The following is a 15,124-nucleotide window of genomic DNA, read 5'->3' as shown; positions in this document are numbered from 1 at the left end:
TCAGTGGCCACGTCTAGAATTAAAAAGAGCCACAGAGATTTATTTTCTATTTCGAGGACCTGATGCCTCACCCTAACAAAAAATCTAGTTATTAATTTATTCAGATGGGAAAACCTCATAACAAAGTTCAACACTAGATTTACTTTTGGTTCTAAGAGATCTGGCCGCTACTGACATTATTTCTCAGGGTGTGAAGGTGGGAGGGAAGCGATCCAAAAGGATTCCCACCATCCAGTTTGAGACTCAGCTGGACTTGCAACTCAAACGAAAGAGGAGGACCAAGGCCGGAGCCGTTTCTGCCTCTGCCAGGGGGTGGGCTGGGGGGGCACACAGGCAAACAGCAAGGACAGCTTGGCTGCTGAAACACTGAGCATCTTGCGAGGGAAGTGAGGGCAAATGGCAAGGGCTGGGGGGCATCGACGGTAGCAATTCCAGCAGCCCACCCAGCCCTTGCCATTTGCCCACCCTCCCCTCCCAAGGCGCAAGCAGTCCCATCAGCCCCCCCAGCCCTTGCCATTTGCCCTCCCTTCCCTCCCAAGGCGCAAGTAGTCGCATCAGCCCTTGCCATTTGCCCACCCTCCCCTCCCAAGGCGCAAGCAGTCCCATCAGCCCCCCAGCCCTTCCCATTTGCCCTCCCTCCCCTCCCAAGGCGCAAGCAGTCCCATCAGCCCCCCAGCCCTTGCCATTTGCCCTCCCTTCCCTCCCAAGGCGCAAGTAGTCGCATCAGCCCTTGCCATTTGCCCTCCCTTCCCTCCCAAGGCGCAAGCAGCTCCATCAGCCCCTCAGCCCTTGCCATTTGCCCTCCCTTCCCTCCCAAGGCGCAAGTAGTCGCATCAGCCCTTCCCATTTGCCCACCCTCCCCTCCCAAGGCGCAAGCAGTCCCATCAGCCCCCCAGCCCTTCCCATTTGCCCTCCCTCCCCTCCCAAGGCGCAAGCAGTCCCATCAGCCCCCCAGCCCTTCCCATTTGCCCTCCCTTCCTCCCAAGGCGCAAGTAGTCGCATCAGCCCTTGCCATTTGCCCTCCCTTCCCTCCCAAGGCGCAAGCAGTCGCATCAGCCCCCCAGCCCTTGCCATTTGCCCTCCCTTCCCTCCCAAGGCGCAAGCAGTCGCATCAGCCCCCCAGCCCTTCCCATTTGCCCTCCCTTCCCTCCCAAGGCGCAAGCAGTCCCATCAGCCCCCCAGCCCTTGCCATTTGCCCTCCCTTCCCTCCCAAGGCGCAAGTAGTCGCATCAGCCCTTGCCATTTGCCCTCCCTTCCCTCCCAAGGCGCAAGCAGTCGCATCAGCCCTTGCCATTTGCCCTCCCTTCCCTCCCAAGGCGCAAGCATTTGTCCCCCTCCCAAGGCGCAAGTAGTCGCATCAGCCCTTCCCATTTGCCCACCCTCCCCTCCCAAGCCATTTGCCCTCACTTCCCATCAGCCCCCCAGCCCTTGCCATTTGATCCCATCATTTGCCCTCCCTTCCCTCCCAAGGCGCAAGTAGTCGCATCAGCCCTTGCCATTTGCCCTCCCTTCCCTCCCAAGGCGCAAGCAGTCGCATCAGCCCTTGCCATTTGCCCTCCCTTCCCTCCCAAGGCGCAAGCAGTCCCATCAGCCCCCCAGCCCTTGCCATTTGCCCTCACTTCCCTCCCAAGATGCTCAGTGTTTCAGCAGCCAAGCTGTCCTTGCTGTTTGCCTGTGTGCCCCCCCAGCCCACCCCTGGCAGAGGCAGAAAGGGCTCCAGCCTTGGTCGTCCTCTTTCGTTTGAGTTGCGAGTCCAGCTGAATCTCAAACTGGATGGTGGGAATCCTTTTGGATCGCTTCCCTCCCACCTTCCCACCCTGAGAAATAATGTCAGAAGCAGCCAGATCTCTTAGAACCAAAAGTCTCTTACAGTTTCAGCAATTCTTCTAAAAGTCATTTGTGATTGACGGTGAAGTAGCATTCTCGATGGAGATCATCTTCATTCTTGCGTTCCGTTCCTCCTTCTTCCATCAAAGCTGCAGGCTGACGACTGAGTCTTCTGTCTTCTAAGGTGGTGCAGAGAACAGGCCTTGGAGATAAAAAAAACCCCCCTAACATTACATCAGCTGCCATTGACGTTTTATTCCTAAGAATGCACAGTACACACTGCTTACTATTACCCCATTTGCAGGTGTTACCTACCTAGGAAGGACCATCAAGTAGTGCAGACACATCAAACCCAAGGCCCGGCGGCCGGATGCGGCCCGTAAAGTGGTTTCATGTGTCCCGCGAAGCCATCCTGGAAACAGTGAGGGATAGCCCCCCCCCCGCTGCCTTGGCCCTGGCTGCATTTCTTGCCTGTTTTTCTCCCTCCCTATCTCAAATATTTTCCCACCACTCTGTCCGAAGGAAGGAAGGAAGGAAGGAAGGAAGGAAGGAAGGAAGGAAGGAAGGAAGGAAGGAAGGAAGGAATGAGAGGGAGGGTCTGAGGGAAGTCCTGCCTTAGTCCTGCCCTGCTGCCCTTTCACCATCCCCTTGCCCCCTCCTCCTGGCCTGTCCTGGGGTCTCCCATCCTATTGCTAAAGAAGCTTTGGATACGAAGCCGGGTCTCCTCCCATGGAGAGGGAAAGCCTCCCTCTGACTTGGCTCTCGTACCCATCAGGAGCAACCTGGCTAAGGAGAGCAAGCACAGCAGCAGCAGCCTTGAGGAGGAAGCAAGTGCAGCTGGGCACCCCCTTGGGGAAGTGGGGCTGGTGCCGCGGGTGCTCAAGGGCCAGGCTGGGCATTGGACCTCTGCTGGCCAGGGCTCCGGGCAGCCCCCACTACCATCCAGCCCCCGCACATGGCCTGAGAGGAAGGGTGAGGCTCCTCCAGTGGACCATGCCTTGGTCCCACTCCCTTCTGCCAGAGACCCTCAGATCTGTCCCACTCCTGCCCAGGCCCCCACAGGGCGCGAACGATATAGAGCTGGCCATGCCCATCCAATAGGCCACACCTACTCCATGCCCACCTAGTAGGCCGCACCCACCCTGGCCACAACACCCGCCCCCCCTGAGGGCAACCTCAATACTGATGCGGCCCTCAATGAAATTGAGTTTGACACCCCGGAAGTAGTGTAAGACCACCCACCTCCCTCCATATCCTAAAACTCTGAAGAATACAAAACTCGGCTAAACTTACCTCACAGCGTAGGCAGCCACATCACAGCCGGAGGCTAACAGGCTTGAGCTGGAGACATTTTCTTGCTCTCTTCTTTCTTTTCTTTTTCTTCTTCTTCTTTCTCTTTCTCGGAACATTGGCAGCAGGTGTGCCATCGTTCCTCCCCTCAACCTCAAAGACTACAATATCTTCTATAGCTCAACGGACACACCTAGCATTAAAAAGGGCCGTTGAGGTTTGCTTTCTGGTTCTAGGAACCATCGCCAGGGCTACATTTACGCCAGGCAGAAAACTATAATATAATCCATCAACAGCCAAGCCTAGGATTAAAAAGGCCATTGAGAATGTTTTTTTGGTTCTAAGAACCCTTGCCATGGCTAACTTTAAAGCAGGCAAGAATAAAATCTGTTACAAAGCACTGGCCACATACTGGTCATTTAAAAGGGCCAATGAGGTTTTCTTCCTGGTTCTAAGAACCATTGCCATGGCTAAATTTACACCAGGCAGAAAACTATAAAATCTACAATCCATCAACAGCCAAGCCTAGGATTAAAAAGGGCCATTGAGAATGTCTTTTTGGTTCTAAGAACCATCGCCAGGGCTAAATTTACGCCAGGCAAGAATAGTATAAAATCTATTATCTAAAGGTCCATTCCTTCTTCTTCCATCGACGCTGCAGCCTGATGACTGAGTCTTCTGTCTTCTAAGATGGTGAAGAGAACAGGCCTTTGAGATAAAAAAAAAAACCCCTAACATTACTTCAGCTGCCATTGGAGTTTTATTCCTAAGAATGCACAGTACACACTGCTTACTATTACCCCATTTGCAGGTGTTACTTACCTAGGAAGGACCATCCAGTAGTGGAAGACCATCTACTTCGCTCCATATCCTAAAACTTTGAAGAATACAAGACTCGGCTAAACTTACCTCACAGCGTAGGAGGCCACATCACAGCCGAAGGCTAACAGGGCTTGAGCTGGAGACATTTCCATAATCTTCTTTCTTCTTTTCCTTCTTCCTCTGCTGTGCCCAGCAAGTGTTGTCTCTTTCGAGGAAGATTGGCAGCAGGTGTGCCATCATTCCTCCCCTCAACCTTACAGACTACAATATCTTCTATAGCTCAACGGTCACACCTAGCATTAAAAAGGGCCGTTGAGGTTTGCTTTCTGGTTCTGAGAACCATTGCCAGGGCTAAATTTACGCCAGGCAGAAAACTATAATATAATCCATCAACAGCCATGCCTAGGAATAAAAAGGTCATTGATGTTTTTTTGGTTCTAAGAACCCTTGCCATGGCTAAATTTACACCAGGCAGAAAGCTATAAAATCTCTTACCAAGCACTGGCCACACACTGGTCATTTAAAAGGGCCAATGAGGTTTTCTTCCTGGTTCTAAGAACCATCGCCAGGGCTATATTTACGGCAGGCAGAAAACTATATCATCTATAATCCATCAACAGCCATGCCTAGGATTAAAAAGAGCCATTGAGGTGGTTTTTTTTTGGTTCTAATAAACATCCTTATTGCATTCCGTTCCTCCTTCTTCCATCGACGCTGCAGGCTGATGATTGAGTCTTCTGTCTTCTAAGGTGGTGCAGAGAACAGGCCTTTGAGATTAAAACAAAACCTAACATTACTTCAGCTGCCATTGGAGTTTTATTCCTAAGAATGCACAGTACACACTGCTTACTATTACCCCATTTGCAGGTGTTACTTACCTAGGAAGGACCATCTAGTAGTGGAAGACCATCTACTTCGCTCCATATACTAAAACTTTGAAGAATACAAGACTCAACTAAACTTACCTCACAGCGTAGGAGGCCACATCATAGCCGAAGGCTAACAGGGCTTGAGCTGGAGACATTTTCTTGCTTTCTTCTTTTTCTTCTTCCTCTGCTGTGCCCAGCAAGTCTTGTCTCTTTCGAGGAAGATTGGCAGCAGGTGTGCCATCATTCCTCCCCTCAACCTCAAAGACTAGAATATCTTCTATAGCTCAACGGACACACCTAGCATTAAAAAGGGCCGTTGAGGTTTGATTTCTGGTTCTAAGAACCATTGCCAGGGCTAAATTTACGCCAGGCAGAAAACTATAAAATCTATAATCCATCAACAGCCATGCCTAGGATTAAAAAGGCCATTGATGTTTTTTTGGTTCTAAGAACCCTTGCCATGGCTAAATTTACAGCAGGCAAGAATGCTCTAAAATCTGTTACCAAGCACTGGCCACTTACTGGTCATTTAAAAGGGCCAATGAGGTTTTCTTCCTGGTTCTAGGAACCATTGCCATGGCTAAATTTATGCCAGGCAGAAAACTATAAAATCTATAGTCCGTAACAGCCAAGAATAGGATTAAAAAGGGCCATTGAGGTGGTTTTTTTGGTTCTAAGAACCATTGCCATGGCTAAATTTACAGCAGGCAAGAATGGTATAAAATCTATCATCTAAAGGTCCATTCCTCTTTCTTCCATCAACGCTGCAGGCTGACGACTGAGTCTTCTGTCTTCTAAGGTAGTGCAGAGAACAGGCCTTTGAGATAAAAAAAAACCCCCTAACATTACTTCCGCTGCCATTGGAGTTTTACTCCTAAGAATGCATAGTACACACTGCTTACTATTACCCCATTTGCAGGTGTTACTTACCTAGGAAGGACCATCTAATAGTGGAAGACCATGCACTTCCTGCCATATCCTAAAACTTTGAAGAATACAAGACTCGGCTAAACTTACCTCACAGCGTAGGAGACCACATCACAGCCGAAGGCTAACAGGGCTTGAGCTGGAGACATTTTCATACTCTTCTTTCTTCTTTTCCTTCTTCCTCTGCCGTGCCCAGCAAGTGTTGTCTCTTTCGAGGAAGATTGGCAGCAGGTGTGCCATCCTTCCTCTCCTCAACCTCAAAGACTACAAAATCTTCTATAGCTCAACGGACACACCTAGCATTAAAAAGGGCCGTTGAGGTTTGATTTCTGGTTCTAAGAACCATTGCCAGGGCTAAATTTACGCCAGGCAGAAAACTATAATATAATCCATCAACAGCCAAGCCTAGGATTAAAAAGGCCATTGAGGTGGGTTTTTTGGTTCTAAGAACCATCGCCAGGGCTAAATTTACACCAGGCAGAAAGCTATAAAATCTCTTACCAAGCACTGGCCACACACTGGACATTTAAAAGGGCCACTGAGGTTTTCTTCCTGGTTCTAAGAACCATTGCCATGGCTAAATTTACGCCAGGCAGAAAACTATATCATCTATAATCCATCAACAGCCAAGAATAGGATTAAAAAGGGCCATTGAGGTGGTTTTTTTGGTTCTATTAACCATCCTTATTGCATTCCATTCCTCCTTCTTCCATCGACGCTGCAGGCTGACGACTGTGTCTTCTGTCTTCTAAAGTGGTGCAGAGAACAGGCCTTTGAGATAAAAAAAACCAAAACCCTAACATTACTTCAGCTGCCATTGGAGTTTTACTCCTAAGAATGCATAGTACACACTGCTTACTATTACCCCGTTTTCAGGTGTTACTTACCTAGGAAGGACCATCCAGTAGTGGAAGACCATCTACTTCGCTCCATATCCTAAAACTTTGAAAAATACAAGATTCAACTAAACTTACCTCACAGTGTAGGAGGCCACATCATAGCCGAAGGCTAACAGGGCTTGAGCTGGAGACATTTTCTTGCTCTCTTCTTTCTTGTTTTTCTTCTTCCTCTGCCGTGCCCAGCAAGTCTTGTCTCTTTTGAGGAACATTGGCAGCAGGTGTGCCATCCTTCCTCCCCTCAACCTCAAAGACTACAATATCTTCTATAGATCAACGGACACACCTAGCATTAAAAAGGGCCGTTGAGGTTTGCTTTCTGGTTCTAAGAACCATTGCCAGGGCTAAATTTACGCCAGGCAGAAAACTATAATATAATCCATCAACAGCCATGTCTAGGAATAAAAAGGCCATTGGTGTTTTTTTTGGTTCTAAGAACCCTTGCCATGGCTAAATTTACAGCAGGCAAGAATGCTCTAAAATCTCTTACCAAGCACTGGCCACACACTGGTCATTTAAAAGGGCCAATGAGGTTTTCTTCCTGGTTCTAAGAACCATTGCCATGGCTAAATTTACGCCAGGCAGAAAACTATAAAATCTATAGTCCATCAACAGCCACGCCTAGGATTAAAAAGGGCCGTTGAGAATGTTTTTTTTGGTTTTAAGAACCATTGCCATGGCTAAATTTACAGCAGGCAAGAATGGTATAAAATCTATCATCTAAAGGTCCATTCCTCCTTCTTCCATCGACGCTGCAGGCTGACGACTGAGTCTTCTGTCTTCTAAAGTGGTGCAGAGAACAGGCCTTTGATATAAAAAAACCTAACATTACTTCAGTTGCCATTGGAATTTTACTCCTAAGAATGCATAGTACACACTGTTTACTATTACCCCATTTGCAGGTGGCACCTACCTAGGAATGACCATCAGGTAGTGGTCACCTCCCTCCATATCCCAAAACTTTGAAGAATACAAGACTCGGCTAAACTTACCTCACAGCGTAGGAGGCCACATCACAGCCAAAGGTTAACAGGGCTTGAGGTGGAGACGTTTTCATGCTCTCTTTTTTCTTCTTTCTTCTTTTGTTTTTGTTTCTTCGTCAGTCGTGCCCAGCAAGCGTTGTCTCTTTCGAGGAAGATTGGCAGCAGGTGTGCCATCGTTCCTCCCCTCAACCTCAAAGACTACAATATCTTCTATAGATCAACGGACACACCTAGCATTAAAAAGGGCTGTTGAGGTTTGCTTTCTGGTTCTAGGAACCATCGCCAGGGCTACATTTACGCCAGGCAGAAAACTATAATATAATCCATCAACAGCCAAGCCTAGGATTAAAAAGGCCATTGAGAATGTTTTTTTGGTTCTAAGAACCCTTGCCATGGCTAAATTTACAGCAGGCAAGAATGCTCTAAAATCTGTTATGAAGCACTGGCCACACACCTAGCATTAAAAAGGGCCACTGAGGTTTTCTTCCTGGTTCTAAGAACCATCGCCAGGGCTACATTTACGCCAGGCAGAAAACTATAAAATCTATTATCCATTACCGGCACCTCTAGCATTAAAAAGGGCCATTGAGATGTTTTCTGGTTCTAAGAACCAACATCATGTTTGAATTAAGCCAGGCAAGGAATCTACTCAGGGTTTCAGTGGCCACGTCTAGAATTAAAAAGGGCCACAGAGATTTATTTTCCAGTTCGAGAACCTGATGCCTCACCCTAGCAAAAAATCTAGTTATTAATTTATTCAGATGGGAAAACCTCATAACAAAGCTCAACAACAGATTTATTTTTGGTTCTAAGAGATCTGGCCGCTACTGACATTATTTCTCAGGGTGTGAAGGTGGGAGGGAAGCGATCCAAAAGGATTCCCACCATCCAGTTTGAGACTCAGCTGGACTTGCAACTCAAACGAAAGAGGAGGACCAAGGCCGGAGCCGTTTCTGCCTCTGCCAGGGGGTGGGCTGGGGGGGCACACAGGCAAACAGCAAGGACAGCTTGGCTGCTGAAACACTGAGCATCTTGCGAGGGAAGTGAGGGCAAATGGCAAGGGCTGGGGGGCATCGACGGTAGCAATTCCAGCAGCCCACCCAGCCCTTGCCATTTGCCCTCCCTCCCCTCCCAAGGCGCAAGGAGTCCCATCAGCCCCCCAGCCCTTGCCATTTGCCCTCCCTTCCCTCCCAAGGCGCAAGTAGTCGCATCAGCCCCCCAGCCCTTCCCATTTGCCCACCCTCCCCTCCCAAGGCGCAAGCAGTCCCATCAGCCCCCCAGCCCTTGCCATTTGCCCTCCCTTCCCTCCCAAGGCGCAAGCAGTCGCATCAGCCCCCCAGCCCTTTCCATTTGCCCTCCCTTCCCTCCCAAGGCGCAAGCAGTCCCATCAGCCCCCCAGCCCTTGCCATTTGCCCTCCCTTCCCTCCCAAGGCGCAAGTAGTCGCATCAGCCCCCCAGCCCTTTCCATTTGCCCTCCCTTCCCTCCCAAGGCGCAAGCAGTCGCATCAGCCCCCCAGCCCTTCCCATTTGCCCACCCTCCCCTCCCAAGGCGCAAGCAGTCGCATTGGCCCCCCAGCCCTTGACATTTGCCCTCCCTTCCCTCCCAAGGCCCAAGCAGCCCCATCAGCCCCCCAGCCCTTGCCATTTGCCTTCCCTTCCCTCCCAAGGCGCAAGCAGTCGCATCAGCCCTTGCCATTTGCCCTCCCTTCCCTCCCAAGGCGCAAGGAGTCCCATCAGCCCCCCAGCCCTTGCCATTTGCCCTCCCTTCCCTCCCAAGGCGCAAGCAGTCCCATCAGCCCCCCAGCCCTTGCCATTTGCCCTCCCTTCCCTCCCAAGGCGCAAGCAGTCGCATCAGCCCCCCAGCCCTTTCCATTTGCCCTCCCTTCCCTCCCAAGGCGCAAGCAGTCCCATCAGCCCCCCAGCCCTTGCCATTTGCCCTCCCTTCCCTCCCAAGGCGCAAGTAGTCGCATCAGCCCCCCAGCCCTTCCCATTTGCCCACCCTCCCCTCCCAAGGCGCAAGCAGTCGCATCTGCCCCCCAGCCCTTGACATTTGCCCTCCCTTCCCTCCCAAGGCCCAAGCAGCCCCATCAGCCCCCCAGCCCTTGCCATTTGCCCTCCCTTCCCTCCCAAGGCGCAAGCAGTCGCATCAACCCTTGCCATTTGCCCTCCCTTCCCTCCCAAGGCGCAAGCAGTCCCATCAGCCCCCCAGCCCTTGCCATTTGCCCTCGCTTCCCTCCCAAGATGCTCAGTGTTTCAGCAGCCAAGCTATCCTTGCTGTTTGCCTGTGTGCCCCCCCAGCCCACCCCCTGGCAGAGGCAGAAAGGGCTCCAGCCTTGGTCGTCCTATTTCGTTTGAGTTGTGAGTCCAGCTGAGTCTCAAACTGAATGGTGGGAATCCTTTTGGATGGCTTCCCTCCCACTTTCACACCCTGAGAAATAATGTCAGAAGCAGCCAGATCTCTTAGAACCAAAAGCCTCTTATAGTTTCAGCAATTCCTCTAAAAGTCAGTTGTGACTGACGATGAAGTAGCATTCTACAATCCATCAACAGCCAAGCCTAGGATTAAAAAGAGCCATTGTGGATGTTTTTTTTGGTTCTAAGAACCATTGCCATGGCTAAATTTACAGCAGGCAAGAATGCTCTAAAATCTGTTATGAAGCACTGGCCACACACTGGTCATTTAAAAGGGCCAATGAGGTTTTCTTTCTGGTTCTAAGAACCATTGCCATGGCTAAATTTATGCCAGGCAGAAAACTATAAAATCTATAATCCATCAACAGCCATGCCTATGATTAAAAAGGGCCATTGAGGTGGGTTTTTTGGTTCTATTAACCATTGCCATGGCTAAATTTACAGCAGGCAAGAATGGTATAAAATCTATCATCTAAAGGTCCATTCCTCTTTCTTCCATCAACGCTGCAGGCTGATGACTGAGTCTTCTGTCTTCTAAGGTGGTGCAGAGAACAGGCCTTTGAGATAAAAAAACCTAAAATTATTTCAGCTGCCATTAGACTTTTACTCCTAAGAATGCACAATACATAGTGTGTACTATTACCTCAGTCACAGGTGTTATACTTACTTATCTAGGCATAAGGGACCATCCACCTCCCTCCATATCCCAAAACTTTGAAGAATACAAGACTCGGCTAAACTTACCTCATAGTGTAGAAAGCAACATCACAGCCGAAGGCTAAACACGGCTTGAGCTGGAGACATTTTCTTGCTCTCTTCTTTCTTCTTTTGCTGTTTCTTCTTATGCTGTGCCCAGCAAGTCTTGTCTCTTTTGATGAACATTTGGCAGCAAGTGTGCCAGTGTTCCTCCCCTCAGTCTCAAAGACTCAAAAACTATAAAATCTTCTATAGATCAACGGCCACATCTATCATTAAAAAGGGCCATTGAGGTTTTCTTTCTGGTTCTAAGAACCATCGCCATGGCTTAAGTTTATGCCAGGCAGAAAGCTGTAAAATATGTTACCAAGCACTGGCCACATTGATCATTTAAAACGGCCAATGAGGTTTTATTTTTGGTTCTAAGAACCATTGCCATGGCTAAATTTATACCAGGCAGAAAACTATAAAATCTATAATCCATCAACAGCCACACCTAGGATTAAAAAGGGCCACTGAGGATGTTTTTTTGGTTCTAATAACCCTTGCCATGGGTAAATTTACAGCAGGCAAGAATGCTCTAAAATCTGTTACCAAGCACTGGCCACACACTGGTCCTTTAAAAGGGCCAATGAGGTTTTCTTCCTGGTTCTAAGAACCATTGCCATGGCTAAATTTACACCAGGCAGAAAACTATAAAATCTATAATCCAGCAACAGCCATGCCTAGCATTAAAAGAGCCATTGAGGATGTTTTTTTGGTTCTAATAACCATCCTTATTGCATTCCGTTCCTCCTTCTTCCATCGACGCTGCAGGCTGACGACTGAGTCTTCTGTCTTCTAAGGTGGTGCAGAGAACAGGCCTTTGAGATAAAAAAAAAAAAAACCCTAACATTACTTCAGCTGCCATTGGAGTTTTAGTCCTAAGAATGCACAGTACACACTGCTTACTATTACCCCATTTGCAGGTGGTACCTACCTAGGAATGACCATCAAGTAGTGGTCACCTCCCTCCATATCCCAAAACTTTGAAGAATACAAGACTCGGCTAAACTTACCTCATAGCGTAGGAGGCCACATCACAGCCGAAGATGGGCTTGAGCTGGAGACATTTTCTTGCTCTCTTCTTCTTTCTTCTTTCTTTTTCTTCTTTTGCTTTTGTTTCTTTCTTCTTGTTCCCTCAGTCGTGCCCAGCCAGCGTTGTCTCTTTCGAGGAACTTTTGGCAGCAGTGGTGCAATTCTTCCTCCGCTCAGTCTGCAAAGCTAGAAAACCCTAACCTCTTTTATAGATCAACAGCCACAACTAATATTAAAAATGGCCGTTGAGGTTTTATTTTGGGTTCTAAAAACCATCACCATGGCAAGAAAACAATACCGCAATCAAGGAACGGTCAAAGAAGCTAACAACAAATAGCGCAACAGAGGACCTCCAAGACCATTTTCAACAACACTGAAAGAAGCCACTCGATCATAACCTGACAGCAAACCACACTCCCTTCTACTAGCACTAATGATGTTCCCTAGTTTGGTAATGAAACGTCTACAAGAAAACCACCAAGCTCAGACAGCACCAAGGACACCTCATTTCAAGTGTGAGGCGATCCCAAAGGATCGCCTTCCAGTTTGAGTCTCACTGAGGGGGTCCTCAGGCAGTGGAGGAGTGGACGCTGTTCACTCTACCAGTGTTGATTCGCCCTCAGTGCGTGCTCAGGGACTGAAAGGGTCACCTAGGCTGACCCCAGAGAGGACCTCCAGTGTGAGTCCCCCACAGTGTTTGCTCAGGGATTCAATGAGACAGGTAGCAGTTTGCTTCCCCGGCTCATTCAGTGTGAGTGTCACAGAGTGGAAGCTCAGGGACTGAGAGACCTCCACCACTAGGGGGCATCACCACCATCGCTATGCTTGTGGGTATGTGGAATGCTCTACCACTGCTCTTTCTACCATTGATACTTTGTAAAACTTTTTTGCAGGAATAAACATGTTGCAAACTAACTGCCAGGCTTCCACACTTTCATGATATACTGGAGAGTGAATTAAACCATCTCTCTTACTGTTGATGTCTTCTTCTTCGTCTATATGGATTCATGCCTTTGAAATTAAAAAAAATCAACATCACTAAATGACCAATGTTCAGAGATTAGAAAAGCAATCAATCAAAGGGGATTTTTGTGTTTTATCCTACAAGTGAAAGAAGACCTCAGACCATGCAACTAGTCGTTTTTTTACATGTTTTGCTTCTTTTAAGGTCTTGAGCCTTGACTAAAATTTCCTAAGGTCCCAAGAGTTGACTCCAGGTACAGAAGCAATTTCCTGAGAGTTAAGCCAGGGTCCTGGGCCTGAAGTAATTTTAGTTAACTTTCACCTCTACTTACTTGAAGTACTTTTTAGCCTGCAAGGACATGGCAAAGATTAACTCAGATTTTACCCCAAGCTAATTTTAACTCTTATTCCCTGTGGTGGTTTGGGTCCCTTTTAAAAGGACATAATAATAAAGTTGGAAGGGACCTTTGAGGTCATCTAGTCCAACCCCCTGCTCAGGCAGGAAACCCTATACCATTTCAGACAAATGGCTGTCCAGGCTGAGATTATCTCAGGTTCCACCAATATTTTACTTGAGCCTTGGCTAAAATTACCTCAGGCCTCCAGAATTGACTTTATTTCAAGAAAATAAGTCCAATTCCCTGACCAGAAGTAATTTTAGTTAACCTTTTTGTTTAGTTCCTTGAAGTAGCTAGTCCTCTACATATTTTGCTTCTTTTAAGACTTGAGCCCACTAAAGTTAACTCAGGTCCCAAGAAATCACTTTATTCCTGAGAGCAAGGTCTGAGTAATTTTATCTTTACCTTTAAAACTATTTTTAATTCTGACTTGCCTATGGTGGTTTGGTCCTTCTAAAGGACATGGCTGAGATTATCTCAGATTCCACCAATATTTTAAAATGTGCGCCTTGGCTAAAATTCTCCCAAGAGCTGACTTTATTTCAAGAAAGAAAGGTCAACTCCAGGACCTGAAGTAATTTTAGTTAACTTTTGCCTTTAGTTACTTGAAGCCACTACATGGTTTGCTTCTTTTAAGGATTTGAGCCTTGACTAAAACTTCCTCAGGTCCCAAGAGCTGACTTTATTCCAGAAAGGGCAACTCCAGGGACTGAAGCCATTTTGCCTTGAAGCTAATTTTAAAGCTGGTTCACCTGTGGCAGGTTAGCCCTTTTAACCACACCTGCCTAAAATGGCCTCAGCTTGCTGCAAGGACCTGGCTAAGATTTACTCCAAAGCTAACTGCAACCCTCATTCCCCTGTGCTGGTTTGGTCCTTTTTAAACGGACATGGCTGAGGTTCCACCAACATTTTAAGAACTTGAGCTTTGACTAGAATTACTTCAAGACCCAGCAGTTTGCCGAGACTTGAGACCAGCGTCTTTGGGGACCTGCGGTATTGGCGTCGTGTGAATAAAACACCGTCGAGATATCGCCTCAGCCACCCCCGGCGTTTTATTCCAAAGAACACGCGCCGCGCTTAGAATTACCGCAGGGGCTAGTCGTTCGCTCAAGACCTGGCGCTCCCCTCAGGCTCCCCTCAGGCTCCCCACAGCTAGAAAAGTCTCCGCTAGAATTACCTCAAAAGCTCAAAAGGCCCTGCCCGGCCTCGAGCTCGAGGGCTTGGGCCGCGGGAGCGCCGGGGAGAGGCATTTTAACCCCCCGGCGCCCCGCAGCATCGTCCCTTTCGGGGACCCAGAGACGCGAGAGCGGCGTCCGCTGCCTTAGCAGCGCGCTCGCTTCGCTTTTTTCCCTCAGCCTGAGGAGCCCGCCGACTTTTAAAAGGTGCCCGCCTCTCGGAGAGAGGGACAGACGGCTCAGCCAATCCGAGGGACGCGTTTTCGGAGCAGCCAATCAGCGGGCGAGATGGGCGTGCAGAAAGGAGCCCGCGAGGCGGTCCGAGGGCGCTGCGCGGGAAAGGCGCGCGCTCAAACAGGTGCGATCGCTCGGCTGGTTCCCAGGCTCGCGCAGCGGTTGCCATGGAGACGGCGGCGGGGCGCGAGGCGGCTCATCAGGGCTGCACAGGTGAAGGCGATTGGGATGATCCCTTCTTGCAACAGAGCTTTTTTTTTTTTTTTTTTTTGCTCATGTTGAGCATTCCCGCCCCCCTTGCTTAAAATGCTCGCTGTTTTTACAAATAAATAAATAAATAAAAATCTAAAAATGTAATGCATACAAAAAATAATAATAAAAATAAAATTATGGTTATATGCATGTGTGCCTGGCTGAGGAATTCTGGGAGTTGAAGTCCACCAGTCATCAAAGGGCCAAGTTTGAAGACCCCTGGCATAGGAGATACTTTGGACTACAGGTCCCATTAGCCAGCCTTGGGGGGGGGTGATGAGGATTGCCTCTCTTGCAACAGAT

The 15,124-nt window shown here is 48.6% G+C and overlaps 2 long non-coding RNA genes across 2 annotated transcripts; both read right to left on the bottom strand.

The window, feature by feature from the left end:
* Window positions 1-3,765: 3,765 nt before the first annotated feature.
* LOC120319124 lies at window positions 3,766-8,397 on the bottom strand. Its single transcript, XR_005559684.1, has 6 exons — window positions 7,624-8,397; window positions 6,710-7,436; window positions 5,826-6,506; window positions 4,905-5,625; window positions 4,027-4,706; window positions 3,766-3,825 (listed from the first exon to the last, which is right to left on the bottom strand). It is a non-coding gene; the product is annotated as an uncharacterized LOC120319124 (long non-coding RNA).
* Window positions 8,398-10,068: 1,671 nt separating this feature from the next.
* On the bottom strand, window positions 10,069-14,843 carry LOC120319125. The gene is made up of 4 exons (XR_005559685.1): window positions 14,338-14,843; window positions 11,781-12,810; window positions 10,771-11,585; window positions 10,069-10,583 (listed from the first exon to the last, which is right to left on the bottom strand). It is a non-coding gene; the product is annotated as an uncharacterized LOC120319125 (long non-coding RNA).
* Between the last annotated feature and the right edge of the window lie 281 nt (window positions 14,844-15,124).

Source organism: Crotalus tigris, unplaced genomic scaffold (genome assembly GCF_016545835.1).
Source record: "Crotalus tigris isolate CLP2741 ecotype Arizona unplaced genomic scaffold, ASM1654583v1 scf7180000020588.15403103151:6194809, whole genome shotgun sequence".
In the NCBI taxonomy this organism is placed as follows: Eukaryota; Metazoa; Chordata; class Lepidosauria; order Squamata; family Viperidae; genus Crotalus; species Crotalus tigris.
The sequence above is the reverse complement of the archived record's forward strand: the minus strand, read 5'-3'. Positions and strand labels throughout refer to the sequence as shown.